The sequence below is a fragment of the Rhopalosiphum maidis genome, chromosome 3 (assembly GCF_003676215.2).
Source record: "Rhopalosiphum maidis isolate BTI-1 chromosome 3, ASM367621v3, whole genome shotgun sequence".
Taxonomy (NCBI): Eukaryota; Metazoa; Arthropoda; class Insecta; order Hemiptera; family Aphididae; genus Rhopalosiphum; species Rhopalosiphum maidis.
The window spans coordinates 42,426,935-42,440,592 of NC_040879.1; the positions used below are offsets into that span (position 1 = coordinate 42,426,935).

Below are 13,658 nucleotides of genomic sequence, written 5' to 3' on the forward strand. Positions count from 1 at the left end.
ACGTTATAATAATATGCGTTATACGTGCAGATAAAATTATTTATAAATAAAAAAATACGATTGCAATTTTTAAACGTAATAAAACGGAAAACGATAGGTAAAGGAAAAAAGAAGAATCCGTTTTACTCTGATTTATTAAATATTAGGATGAGTTGGCTTGCTATTAAATGCAAAAATATTACTTAAGGTACCTCGATAAGTAGGTATTTTTTTAATATTTTAATTCTGAAACAAGTTATGAACATAATATACAACTGTACACGATCAAAAAAAAATTTTTAATTTAAAACACACATAACTCAGTTCAAAATTAAAAACTAAATAAAACCTTACTAACTGCCCTACATAATATTTTCTTACCTATAAATTTGACTATAGGTAAATTTAATAAAATATAAAAAATAACAGCGTAAATCGAATTTTTGCTATATAGTTATATATAGTGACAGCCATGTGGGGTATAACGTCACATCCGTTAAATTATACAAAAAAGCCAAAACTTATATGTTTTAATTTGAAATAACGATAAAAAATGCAAACTGTATGCAACGTTTTAATTCTTAGGAATGTAAACGAAATATTTTTTCAAATACAAGCCCTGTATTTTATTTAGTTATCTACATTTTTCATTTCATAAAATACATTTTTATTTTATTTAAAAGAATATTTTACAATCTTTAGTATAGATTCTATACTAATAGTAGCGAAATCGGTAAATTAAATAAATACGAATAAAAGTAAAATATAAATAAATACGAAGGCATGAGAACGAGAGAGGAGGCGACCCTCAGTAGCACCTCCGATATACAAGACCTCTATAAATTGTTTCGCTTATCAATATACAACAACTCTTATATCTTTAATACCGTTTAAGTTTAACTTTTTTTTAAAAAAAAATAACAATAGGTACAGTATACGTGTTGACGTAATTTACCGCAAATGTTGTATGTGATATACTTTGAGTCGGGATATCATGTAAAAAATAATTTCTCTTATCCTGCAATATTGTTACGTATTATAGGCATTTAAGCAATATTGTGACGTATTATAGGCATTTAAGCAATATTGTTCAACTTCACGTCTGCATCATGACACGATTAATAGGCAAATGCCATTACTTGGACTCAATACTGAGAATCATTGTATCGCGAGACATGTTATACGCAAATATTCACGATTTAGCGGTGAATTCGATGTACGAGATTTTTCTATAAAATAAATAAATACAAATCGTAATAGCCTGTTATATAACTGCATCATAATTGATTCAGTTAATATTGCAGTTTATCACATAATTATTAGTTCACGACTTAATAAAGTATATATTTATATAGGTATAGGTGTACCTATGTATGCATACAGAGCATTTTACAAGCTATGGGGCATTTTATTACCTAAAATTTGATTATGAATTCCAAAAAACCGCATATTTCTGAAGTTATATATATATATATAAATTGAAGACCTCTGTTTAATTTGCGACATCAACATACACACGGATATGAGATATATCTATAGTAGGTGCTACCACGCAAGGATAAGACGCGTAAAAAGAGTCGAGGCTATGTATAAACACACTTACCTATATTATATAATAATATATATCATATGTAAGCTGAATATAGATATAAAATCAGTTATGATGTCCATTAGAGTAAATCCCGATTGCACAGTATTATATAGTGTTTTGTTTTTACGGAATAGAATAGTATAACCTACTCTACCTATAAAACGCGTCTAATAGGCGTACTAATTTGCATAATGCGTCCAAGATACCTACTCGTGTTTACAATAAATTTTGTCGAATACCATAATGCTATCATGTATATTAAGTAGGTATTATAGTTGACTTCTGGAGGTCAAATCCCTGTGATGGTATAATATAATATGTTTATAAAATTCCTATATTTAAAAAAAAAAAATAAATATAATTTAATAGCCTAATAGGTTACGTAATACAGTGTTAACTGCTAAGTATATAATATTATCTATATACTATATTACATTCAATGTCTTCGTTGAGTAAAAAAGTAAAATAAAACATTACATACCACAACAGATAGGAACTATAACCAGACATATATACTGTCTAACATAAATATTATCAACTTCTTAGAAGAAACAAGGTTATCCAATTTAATTTAAGCCGAGCATATTAGTATTTAGTATAATAGAAAATAATATAGAAAACAACGGTGTAAATAAGATTTTTAATATAATACAGCCAAACATGTCGATGTTATAAAAAATTAATAATAAAATGTAATTTCGTAAACACAAATCTATTCGTTATATTCGTAATAGTAAGCCAGTGTCTAATAACTAATAACAAGAATAACTAATAGGGCACATTTATTTCTTAGTGCGTCATTGAAAATCAAAAATTTGGAAAAACAAAATATGATCAGTGTGCAAAATGATGTGCAGAAATCCTTATAGAATTAATACTTAATATCTATGTTATATTATTGGAAATTGGTACCTATATAGCAATTATTAATAATCAATCGAGTTAATATGGTCGATTAAATCAAACTACTACGTAATTTGTAAATAATATTATACTCACCACGCGTCAGACAATAATGGACAACTGCATTTTGTTAAATGTGTTGACGTTTAAACATTATAGGTACTTATTATAGTGGTGTTGATAGCATGGTTCCGTTAATTATTCCTGACATTAACAAACATGTTGGCATAATATCGCAGAAGGTACTTAATAATAATGAAATGTACATCATATATTATAATTATTTAAAGGTATATAATTTAGCACGATGTGTTCTCACAACTAGATTTACAATATTATATTACTTTTATGAATGTAAATATTGGCCAATAAATTATAAAACAATATAAAAATAATATTTTTACTATATATTACCTATATGATAGCTTATATAGCATTTTTTTTTTTTGTATACGATAATTCGATATTATATTTTATTCGTTCAGTGGGTAACTGTGAGAAATCTTAAATAAAAGTGCGAGTAAAATGATAAAACGTGTTAGCGGATGTGACATGTAAATTTCCGGATAATTTCCATAAGCGACTTAACATATTCAATTTAAACGTTACACATATTATACATGACAATATATAGTTTATATTCACCAAATCCGTTCAAATACAAACACGCGCAATCAATGTGATACACGCATCATAAGACATAAACAAAAACATTGCGAATCTTTTATATTTTATAAATACATTAGAATTCACGGTAGTCGAGTCATCCTCTATACGTATTATAATTTTGATGTATTCGTGTGTGTTAAACTCGTGACTGGAAAACGTTATAAGTTTGTATGGGAAACATAATATAAAATATTCAGGACAGTTTTCGAATGCACGCGTACAGTTATACATAAATAAATATTTTTATTATATATAAGTAGGAGTTATAATACATAATTAAAATATTTTATTTAATATCACGTGTAAACTTAAATGATTAATTTGAATAGGGGTTGATATCGAGCAATCCGTGGTTTCGATTTTTTATTCGTTCTAAACCGGTTTCAGAAATCACTGTAATAACTAATAAGTATAGCTATCAAGTTTATTGGGCGTATATAAATTGAAGTTGATCGTTCAACTAACCCTACAAAGTTTTTGAAATAATAATTACAATTGCAGCTATACGGCTATCACAGCAGACCGCCGCCAGTGTATATAAACATACCTATAAACGCACTGCCTGCTGCTGCAACATAATTATGTATGTATAATCTATAAGTGTAGTCCGAACACGTGTAAGCAGGATTATAAGTAGGCACGTAAGTGTCAAGTAAATTCGTAAGTGATTTTTAAAATAAACATCCTTAGCATACTGCTTACATGTATTTTTTAATGAAATAAAGATACTATACCTAAATACCTAATATTAGGGATAGCTCTTTTATACAACCACAGAAATTCCTATCCGGATGTTCACATATAAATGCGTTCGTACAATTATTAATAGTTATTTTCATATTATTTTATAATACATGTATATATATTATGTATTTCAGTATAATACACTTACATTATAGACTAGACGGTAGGTAGGTACTCCACTGCAAAAAGGTTTGTTAAATCTGTTTATCACGCGTTACACGGCAATGTGAAACACGGCGGCAAAAACAAGTTCAATACTTATATTTATTTGTTATAAATGACTATAGAAAATAATTTTAGAACTAAAATAAAAATTGAGAAAATCTATTGAAATTTTTTTTTTCTGTAATGTATGGTAGGTATTATTAAAAAGATACGGGGCATGGGTAAGTGAGTACCTCTCTGCTGTATATAAGGCGCTGAGTGGGTCATACAATCATGTTTTTAACTATCTATACTTTCATAAAATTTAGAACGAAAAAATAATTTAAAAATATTAATGATTTTGACAAGATTTTTACAAGTTTGAATTTTAATATTGCCTTACTTCAAAGTTTAAACTTCCCTACGAATAATATTTATAAAATTATACGTATGAAAAAATGAATAAGAAACTTTGTATTAAATGTATATAAAATCATTTAATCACAAAAACAAATAATAAAAAATAAAAAATAAAAATAATAAGCAAGAAAAAAATTGACGTTCAGCCATCCAATTACGTAGCAAAAAACCGCTGGCTGAGCCGAAGGAAACTTGATAGAATCCCACGACCGCCAAAGATTGGTCAAAGGTACTGTCATTGTAGAGAAATATGTTATTTAAATTAAAACGTTTATCAATATAATGGAAAAATAATTTGTAAATTTTTGTGATTTTTGTACTTTTTTTTTTTACGTATATTCATGTTTTCATAAATTTTTCTCCATTACCTAATTGGACAATTTCAGGGATTTTTTTCATTGATACTCCGTAATAATAACTATTGATTTCTGAATATCAAATATATCTACAGAAATATAATGATCCTTTGCTTAGAATATTCGGTTTCAGTAAGAAACGTATAAAAAACTTTATCTAATTCTCAAATCTTGGTTAAAAAAAGGTGGAATGTACTAAGTAGATCATCGCTCTGCTGTATTGTTAATGTTATTGTGTACAACTTGTACAAGTGTCCATACTACCTAAACTGTTGAATCCTAAATATATTGTATTTTTAAACTTTCTATGCATATAATAAAGTTATATTGTCTATATTATCCAAACACTACAGAATGCATTATCTATTATTTACTTTATATAAAATAATATAATACAATAACAATACGATATTTTAATATTGTTATGTTCAATATATAGGTAATCCTAATATGAATATTATTTAAGTTATTTAAATTATAGCCATTACGCAATTATAGTAATATATAAATATATATTTTTTTTTACGAATTTATGTAAAACACAATACGCCAAAGTATCCTATGCATAACAACAATTATGTTAAAAATTAAATTTTAAATATTATTATAATATTACTTGTATAATGATTAATATTATTGATGTAACATTATACACTATTTTAATCACCCACCTCAGTTTGAAAACATGCGCTGAGTGCCTAAAATTAAATATTATGTATCATTTATATGTACACCATATTAAATTGCTAATGAAAATTTCAGTCATCGTACTATACCTCATATGATTGTCTATATAATCTGACAGTCATTTGTGGGTGTTATTTGTAACTTTTGTGATCCGAAAGATCAACACACTTTGATTGATGAGTTCAACGATTCACAATCACTCCTCCCATCTCATCAGCCAATAGAATGTAATAACTAATAATAATAATGTGTAACATGTATAATTTATCAAATAAAATCAACACTGTTGAAACATTTTCCATTATTCATAGATATATCGAATAATAGTATCGTTGTAAGACAACTAATATATATTTATATTGAAATTGATTACCTACCGATTTTATCCACACAATAATTCGAATACTCGATAACTACATAAGTACGCATTACGCACGTGCATAGGCGATAATTATATATTATTAGGTAAGGTTCATAATTTGCCGCAAATAATTCTCACTCACATATTATTCAATTAAAATTATCGATTTGCAAACCAATATAAAATATTCCAACAATGAAATCAAAAAAAAAAATATTTTTAATCATCTATTATGGTTTGTAAATTAGTTAAGTCCCTTATGAATCCAAACACACAGGGTCAACTAATAAAGTGATAATTGATAAATGTCATGTCTACACATAATTAAAAAAAAATTATATTTAACCAAATCCAGCTATGTACACATATATATTATGTATCATTCATCTTAGCCCTTATAGGAATGTAAAAAAAAATGTTATTTGATAAATATTAAAAATAAATTCTGAGTTATCGTTATTATCATAATATTATTTGTGTAGTAATATTGGATTATAATAATATATTCTCGTGTAAAATTAATTGCTCGTTATATTATTTTATAACACATATTGTTACATATACTGCGATGATAGATTAACTACACATGTTATTTTTTTTTTTAAAAAAAACGTTGATCACGATTAATAAAAAAAAAAATCTAATCTTACATATTATTATTATTATTATTATTATATCGATGCCTGATGGTAAATGGTACTATATATTTTGCAATAAGGTTCCTATCACTTCAACATCGTATGTATAGGTACTGTATATAAGTCGTGTAGCTGGTATCCGTCAATGAAACATTCAATCATAAACTATCATAGAGGTACCTCTATATATGTGCGCGTGTTCTTTCGATCCGTCGTCAACTGCACAGTTTTTTATTTTACCTATACCCGTTAATGCCATTAAACCTATTGCCATATTTTATAATAGGCGCAATACAATAATATATTTATACGAGCCTGCGCGCGAATTATAATATTCCCGTACTGCGCATCGGCCTTCTCATCGTATGTGTGTGTGTGTGTGTGTGTGTGTGTGTGTGTGTAATGTGTATATATAGCCCGGTGTGCGCGTATCTATACATAATATGTATATATACACCTCTATCTGTACAGCGATGTTTATGGCGGCTATAAACTGCTGCAACCTCAAGAATTCACACGATTCTCGAAGTCGGTCAAATGGGATTTATCTATAATGGTCGGCTTTATAATATGCACACCGATGACTTTCTTGCGCCGCAGATATCCACCGGGACGGGTTGGCGAATAAACAAATAATAATGTTATTATAATAACGCGCGTTACACACAACGCGCCGCCTGAGCGTAGGCCGGCGCTTTATGTATACGATAGAGTCCAGTGTTTCCCAACTTCTTTTACTCGCGGAACCTTTGCAGGAGCTTGAACATTTTGTGGAACCCCCGTAAAAATGTTGTAGCTTTTCTATGTTCAAATCATAATTCAAATCAGAATTATTATTAATTAATATATATTTTCCCAAATTTCTCACGGAACCCTTCGGTTCCGCGGAACACCAGTTGGGAAACACTGCGAATGACGACCGTTCGAAACGACATAATAATATTAAAATAGTATAGCATTTAGAAATACGAATGAATAACGAACGCTCGCAAAATATCATAATATTATTATAAATAACAGGCGAGAACGACGTCGCGGACTTTGAAAACGTGCTAACCTACAAAACGGGCGTGTGGCGATAGTACGGGTATATTCTCGCATTATCCGCACAGTGCTTGTGTTCCCGTGTAATATATAATAATATGACATTATACCTACGTATATTATATATATCACACGGAAAATATTGATAAAAAAATAATAATAATAAAGAAACCTTTTCAGTATACTTCGGCGGAGCTCGTCGACGACGACGACGTGTCGTTAATTCAAAGAAAGACGGAGAATAAAAAAAAAAAAAACATCGGTGCCGAGTCAAAGTCGAACTGGATTAACGTGTACATCAAGGTCGTAACGAGACCGGATGACATTTAACAGGACCAGAAATTATACAGACTCTCCGCCTGCTCGGCCGCCGTCATCGTCACTCCCGTGTGAATGCTGCCGGGTTGGTATATATGAAATACGCGAGTGTGTACCTATATATTGTATATGTATATATATGTACGTATAAATATTATATACATAACAATTTATGTACCGCCTGAATGTGACGACGTGTCCGACGGACGAATATACTGTGTGATAAACGAAACAATAAAATAAATAATGCGTAGTGTTACTCAATATACGCGCGATAATGTGTTTGCGCGCGCGCCTGTGTGCGTGTGTGTCAAAGGCACGCGTATAACATTATCACGGCGAAAAACTCAATTTCATGGATTTTTATACTTCTGTGAAATCCGACGGGATCAAATCACTGCGCGGCAGTCGATCTGTAATGTCGTGATGCCGAATGATATTCCGTTTTTATTCGTTATTCGTGGTCGTATTATTTGGATTGTGTAGGCAGTGAGAAGGGGTATGAAGATATGGATTATATTTTTTTATTCTTTTCAATATTAAATTTTATTTCTGAACATGAATCGAAAAATAATTAAATTCAAAGTCGAACGTTTTATAAATATAGCTCAAAAAGAGTATAAATATTGTATAATATAATATTGTGCAATGTCAATATTTTATTATGATGTCTATAAAAAGTAAATATAAAATATTAATTTTTTCTTTTCTTTGTTCGTTTTTCATTTTTTTATTTTATTTTGACAAAAAAAAAAAAACCAACAAAATTTTTACTTTGAACCTTCGAAATATCAAACAAATTAATTTCCCACCGCAAACTTAAAACTGATAATCGATTTATTTTTATATTTCACAGTGTTTTTAGATACAAAAATAAAAACCACATATATCACCATGTTAAACTCAGAATCTATAATATTGCAATTAGACTCATACACGAATTATTATACATAGATCGGTTTGACTATATGCTTTGTAAGTTATCGAATAATAATTACATTTGGACTTAACATATTATATAAGTTTATGTATCTTTAAAGTGTCCTCAGACACAATAATAAAAAAATAAAATATATACATCATTGTAAAACCAACACATTCGTCACTCTGCTCAGAATCTAAAAAAGGAACTATTAACTAACATATTTACATATCGAAATTTATAGCTAGGTACACATGTAGGGACTTACGTTTACACAACATGGCAGATCTGCAAATCACACGACGTTCAGTAGTCTGCAGTTATAAAAGGTACTTACTATATTATATTAATAAATTATGTAACTACAAAGAGATTGAAAACACTGTAAAAATTACCTAATATATTAATTTAATGTTTATTATAGTTTTTATAACATATACTTTATCTACAGTGTAATCTTAAATGATTTTTTTAAATTTCTAGTTTCGAGAAAAACCGTGAATTACCGCGTTCACCGGCCGCACGAGTACGCGAGCCACATGTTTAATACAATAATATACCATTATTGTATTGAATAATTTGAAGTTTTTTTTGAAACTAGAGAAATTATTAAAAATCATAGGACTAATAAAATTAAAATGATGAAACGTTAATATTTTCAGAAAAACAAACTCAAAAAAATGGCTATCTTCAATTTTTTTGAAAATAATTAAATAAAAAAATATATTTTTTGACATGAAATATTTGTAGTTCTTGTCCCTGTCCTTGTGAATCTTATTAAGAAACCTTAATCGTGATATCTTCATTATTTCAGGAGATATCGCAATGGGTAAATCTTCACGGGATACTCTGTATAGTATTGTGTAAGATTGCATATTTGGCACTTTTTACACTGTGTTACAACTTACATTGAAGTTATATTATGTCACTAGTAAATTTACTCGTATGTAAGACGTGCACGCAGTCAATAAATTAAAAATATTTCCTTTTTGGTAGTTTTATAAAATCAAAAAAAGAACTGAATGATCATGTACATAACAGTAATATAAATATTTCGACCTCTCAGACTAAAGTTTGAATGAAGTCGTGAAGAATAAAAATATCGAATGTTAAATAATTAATGCTGAGACCATACCTAAATAACTATATATTTTATATTATAATATAGGTGTAGTTTATTAATATCAAACAAATAATGTGGAAAATGTTGGTTAAATCGATATTAAAATAATTGTTTTTTTCTTGCTGTTCACAATGTAAAAAGAACTGAATTCCGATTTGAATAATTTAACAAAAACAATGTAAGACTTAATGTATACATTATACAACAATGATAGTCAGCCAAATCAACTTTCTGGAAGACTGTGCAGTGCGCCCGACGATATTATGTAATACTCTCGAAAACGATACGAATCAAATGCAATACGAAAAGAATACGAAGGAATCGCAGACACTACTACACAACAGCATACGCGTAGAATACTACAGTATTCTACGTATATATATATTTTATGGGACGTAAAAAGAGAAGAAAACAAAACGAAACGTTTTTGAATATCGTTCTAAGGTGGGTCCGTTCGACGTGCTATGATATAGTAATAGTGCATTATAAGACATCTCCTATGTTATGCTTTATAAAATTATAATATATTACATATTATTATTATTATTATTATTGTTTACCGAGTACCTACCTACGACGAAACACTGCACCTGTTTGCATTCGTGATTTCCACAAGGTACATAGGTACAGAGTATACATGGATGTACATAATAATAATATAATGCGACACTGTCGTCGGTATATTGTATATATATACAACCATACGGGTCATAGGTACTAGCTGGAATTATGTTGTCGTTGTTTTTAAAACGATTTCACGGAGTAAAAACTGTGTAGGTACATCGAAATAAAATATACATTTTTATATTTTGTAATCGTTCTTATTGTTGCCGTTGACAGTGTCTGGATATACTATATGGTTAGAACGAACACTCATCTAAAATAGAGTATAAAAGAATACCGGTCTTAAGACGAATACGCCGTGCAGAGTATATCACGTCAATAAATCCGTACAACGATTGTCCGAGATTTTTCGTCTCCAATAATACATTTTTGTTTTCTCCGAGTTCTGAAACGCCATTATAGCCGTAGGTGCACATCATCGTGCTTAGAGTTATAGGGAGTGCTTAAATAATTTGCTCCATATTTTAGAGCAATTTTCCCCAACCTAAGGTTCGTGACCCAAATATTTTTGATGGGTATGTCAACTCATAAGCATAACAAGGAAAGTATATATTAACTATAAAAAAAATAATAAATAAATATATAAAATATTTTAGCCTTTAATTGACTAAACAATTTTGAGTTATGGTTTAGCACTAACTCTCCAAGTATAATAATCTTCTCAACAATGTTCCTTATCAGTTTCATATTGAAACGGAAAATTCTAAGAAAATTATTATTATAGTTTTTCATAGATATATTTGATATTCAAAATTTTCGTTATTATTATAGAGTATCATTGAAAAAAAATCCTTGTAATTTTAAACAAATCAGGAAAATTAATAAAAGCAAGAATATAGATAAAAAAAATACAAAATTCATCAAATACAGAAATTTACAAATTATTTTGCAAGTACGATAATAAAGAGAACGTTATACCCGCATGTGTTATCTTCGTCTTACTAATGTAGATCATAGCAAATTTTCGTTCAGCAGAACACATTTTGTGAAGTTAGCTTTACTATTAGAGTAAATATATCTATTATCAAGTGTAAAGTTAAGAATATTATCTAAAAAATGTCATATGCTTTTATTGATATTCTCATTTTAAAATAAGTTATGATTTTTTTAAAGTTGTAATATTTTACATAGCTATAATTCACTTTAAAATGATAATATCAATAAAAGCATATGCCACTTTCAGATTTTCATTTTCTAGATAATATTCTTACTTTTAAATTTGATAATAGGCAAATTTACTGTAATATTAAAGCTAACATCACAAAATGTGTTCTGCTGAACGCAAATTTTCTATGATATACATTAGTAAGACAGAGACAATACATGCGGGTATGACGTCCTCTTAATAATTTAAATAATATATTTCTCTACGGTAGTATCGGAGATAACCTTTGGCGGCTATGAGATTCAGTCAAGTTTCTTTCAGTTTAGCTAGCGGTTTTTTTACTACGTAATTGAATGGGTAACCGTACATTTTTTTGCTTATTTATTTTTATTTTTTGTTTATTATAATCTGTGCTTGTTATTAAATGATTTCATGAATTTAATACAGAGTTTCTCATTCATTTTTTCATACTTGTAATTTCATAAATATTATTCGTATGGAAGAATGAAGTAAGGCAATGTCGAAATACAAACACGAACAAAATTCGTTAAAGACACGAATATTTTTAAATCATTTTATTGTTCAAAATTTGACGATATTTTAAAAGAGAATAATGATTTTACTTGTTTTGTAGGAATTCAATTATATTTGAGGACCTGTAATTTGTTCATACGTAATTATATTGATAACGGTGACATAATTTTTAAAATATTTAGATTAATTACAAACTATTGTTTATTTATATATCATATTTTATTACTAATAGTTATAAAATAAGTGGCTATATACATATACCTAAGCGCCCTAAGCATAAAATAAACATATTTTCACGGCCAAAAATGTTTGAACAATTCATAAGTTCAAAAACAAGGTTCCTCATAGTTTGTAATTAAAGCTATTAAAAAAAATAACGAAGATACAAGAAGCATGATTATTTTTATGAACATTTGAAGTTATATAATAATAATAATATATTTATATAATTTTATTTTGTAGTTAAAAATGTTCACATTTTATATAAGTATAAACGTAAGGCTTTAAAATTTAATAAAAGAAATAAGGTAATAAGTGATAAATATTAAAATTTATAAGTAATTCTTACTGAAATCCAAAAAAATAAAAAAATAATTATTATATGCTTAATGTACATTAAGTCATTAAGTCAGATAATTTTATGACTTTTAAGAAATTATGTATAGTTCCTACTTCTTAGGTTATCTATTGTGGTTGTAGTATGTGGACATGTAGTGTAGCTATCAGGCTGTTTGTAATTAAAGAAAAAAAAACAACGAAAATTCACAAATTATTTTACCATTGTAACGATAAACTTTTTAATTTAAATGACATATTTTTCTACTACAATAACACCATTAGGACTATAAGCGCTATGCAATCAATCATGAATTAAAATAATATTATGTATTAATGAATTCTGGTTTTTCTCAAATTATCTTGATAAGTTCTGTACATTTTTGTTTTTGATCTTTCTAAAAGTAAAAAAATACCAACTACATTTTATTTTTATTATAAAAAAAAATCACTCAAAATGTTCAATTGTATTTAGCTTTTGTTGAGGACATCTTTTCACATCTCCGGTATGGTCTAGTGGCTAGGATACCTGGCTTTCACCCAGGAGGCTCGGGTTCGATTCCCGGTACCGGAATAAATTTTTTTGCAAATTTTTTACTATAAACTCATAATAATGATCAGGGTATGAGGTAATAATCGTTATGTTGAAAAATAATGTGCATAATTATTTAAATCGTTAAATACAATAGGTCACAGGTGGGTGTTTAAATACACCGTGTATTTATGCATATACGTATATACATAATATTTTTATGTTATAAAACGTACCTATAGTCGATACTCAATAATCGATATTGTACTAATTAATATCTTTTAATAATATTCATAAAATGATCAATATATCAAACATACGCATTATAGTAATCTGTTAAATTACTTAATTTTTTATAGGATGCATTTTTACAAAATATTTACAAAAATTGCGTTGCACAACACCATAT

General features: G+C 28.1%; 1 non-coding gene across 1 annotated transcript; it reads left to right on the forward strand.

Annotated features, from left to right (window-relative positions):
• The first annotated feature begins 13,219 nt into the window (after positions 1-13,219).
• On the forward strand, positions 13,220-13,291 carry Trnae-uuc. The gene has a single exon. It is a non-coding gene; the product is annotated as a tRNA-Glu (tRNA).
• Positions 13,292-13,658: the final 367 nt, after the last annotated feature.